Source organism: Urtica dioica, chromosome 3, assembly GCF_054948205.1.
Source record: "Urtica dioica subsp. dioica isolate 48M chromosome 3, U.dioica_male_clone48M_v1_H2, whole genome shotgun sequence".
In the NCBI taxonomy this organism is placed as follows: Eukaryota; Viridiplantae; Streptophyta; class Magnoliopsida; order Rosales; family Urticaceae; genus Urtica; species Urtica dioica.
This window is the reverse complement of record NC_142758.1, coordinates 6,577,003-6,579,594: the sequence shown is the minus strand read 5'-3', so window position 1 is coordinate 6,579,594 and position 2,592 is coordinate 6,577,003. Positions and strand designations below refer to the sequence as shown.

Sequence of the window (2,592 nt, the reverse complement as noted above, 5' to 3'; positions counted from 1 at the left end):
CTAAATCTAAGTATGACTTAATCTTTATGGTAAGAAAATTTGATGACTTAATAAATTTTAGCTATTATATTGGTCAAATCTAAGGTATCGTACGGGTTAGGTCAACTAATATATAATTATAATTCTATACAGAATTTCGAACGTCTTTTTCATCTAATACCTGTTTCTACAATCATAATTTTGTTTTCTTTTTAATTTCTCGACTACCGGTAAATCACCATGCAAGCACTCCAAAAGATGACAGTGCCACACACGAATCAGGAACGAACTTGTAAAACAAGATACATAGTATTATATAAAAGGAAAACAAAAAGTCACACCAACTAGTTCAGATCAGAAGGACTTTCATTCCACACATAGCATACTATGAAAAACGCGGTTATATTTTTTTGCTACTTGTTGTGGTAGAGGTTACTATCAAGACAATGGAAAGAGAAGGGCGTGAAGACGTGACTGGCGACGCGCTCAACAACCTCAATCTGCCTCTTCAACAAGTGCATGTACACAAGCCAGTCTCCGTTCCCGGCGGGGCTCGGCATCGGCATAACGTAGCCGGCGTCCCCTCCCCAAGGGAAATGGTAGGACCCGAAAACCGGGCTCCCCCACCCGAAATCCATCTCGGAAACCGGGAACCGCTGCCCCGACGAAACCACGAACGCTACGGCCTCGTCCTGGCCCCCCTGGCAGTAAATCCTGGCCAGGCCCGGGACGGGCCGGTGGGCCTCGACCCAGTCCACAAGCCCGAGGAAGTGATCCTCGGTGGCTGCCGGGCCCAAAAAGCCCCGCACCTCCTCGACCACCGACCCGAGCGGACTCCCCGCCAGCTCTCCGGCCGTCATCCCACCAAACGGAATCGATAACACGTTCCCAAAATATGACTTCATCGGGCCGAGCCGAGACCGTCCGTCCACCACGATCCCCATTCGACAGACCTTTTCGGCGCAATCCTCCGCTGCGGCCACGAGCTTCCACAGGAAGGCGCAGAAGGACTCGAGCTTGGTGCGGTCCGCGAGGGTTTTGAGCCGCTCCAGCTCCTCGGCCTTGACGTGGTATATGCGGCTCACGAGGCGGCGGTTTTCGTCGTCTTCGCAGTGACGGGGTGGAGGCAGGGAGGAGACCGGGACGTAGGTGGCGTCAATGGAAGAGGGGACTGTCCCGGGCCTGCGGGGGTTGAGAAGAGAGCGCCGGAACGAGGGTTTGGTGTGAATTTCGTGATTAGGGTGGTTCGGGTTGGCCGTGGCGGCCCATGAAACTAAGAACATGTTGGCCGAGTAGGCGTCGGCCACCCGGTGGTCGAACGTGCATGACACCACTAAGCCGCCGCATTTCAGTTCCGTTACCTGATGTTGTACAAAATTAATTATCACGGTTGCGTCCTTTAGAGTTGAAAGGCTAAATATATAAAATTATAGCGAGAGGAAAATAAAATGCATTCATTGTACAAGGTTTAAAAGCTTGACATTCGAACATTGAATCTCCTTAAAAAAAAATATTATATATATATATATATAATGTTTGAGTACTGTAAACATGATGATGATAATTCACACGCACTATATTAAATGAAAACAATAAATGACAAAGCGACCTTACTCACGTGTACGTCCTGCCTACTGACAGAATTATCAATTACGTGAGCCCCAATGGGTCATTCTGATACATATTTTCATAATAAAGCTTGTTTATCAATCCAACACTACGCAAATCAAAGATATTATCGTGCTAACTCTCTAAACTCACGAGCTTTATATATAATAAAAATGAATATATTCATACATTACGTACCTGAACAGCGAGAACGCCGTGCTTCTTGGGAGGCACGAGCTTACCCTCGACGGACTCGTCCGGGTTATACAGATCCAGGTCGGCTAAGGCGATATCGGCGGAGGCCTTGATGAACTCGACTCCGCGGTTATTGCAGTGAAGCTCGGGCTCACCATCAGAATTGGGGACGAGCTCGCCGGCGAAGGCGTAGAAGGACACGAGGGCTTTGGCCAGCGAGGCCTTGAGGGCGGGCCCGGACCCGGGCCCAGGCCCGGCAGAGTAGCAGAAGAAGACGCTGACGTCGAGGGGAGGGAGGAGGAGGTCGAGGTTGGAGAGGGGAAGCCAATGGTCTTGGAGTGGGAGGGCTGGGGCCACAACCTCGCTCTTCTCTACACTCACTTTGAATTTCTTATTATTATGCTCTCCGGTGGGAACTAACATTTTTTTATTTTTCTTTATTTTTTTATATTGGAAGGGAGTGGAGGTTTATGATTGTGGGGGAGAGGGAGAGCAAGTAGATGTATTTATAGGGGTGTGGATGTGATTTACGCATGGGAGAATGACATATAGTCTGCTGAACGTACATATTTTTATTAAGAATAAATGACATGAATTCCCCTTGAATTACAACACTTGTAACAGCGTACCCCTTGTAATATAAAAACTCGTTCTTTGCCCCTTAATCTTATGTTATGTATCATTACACCCCTTCCGTCTATTTTAAGAGCAATCCGTCAGTTAACTATGCTCGCTTTTGTCACGTGGCTACTTAAATGAAAGGTTGTTTAGTAAAATTCACATGTTATTCATTAACCAAAAAAAAAAAAA

The 2,592-nt window shown here is 47.3% G+C and overlaps 1 pseudogene; it reads right to left on the bottom strand.

Annotated features, from left to right (window-relative positions):
- Window positions 1-266: 266 nt before the first annotated feature.
- On the bottom strand, window positions 267-2,205 carry LOC149402251 (coniferyl alcohol acyltransferase pseudogene; annotated as a pseudogene).
- Between the last annotated feature and the right edge of the window lie 387 nt (window positions 2,206-2,592).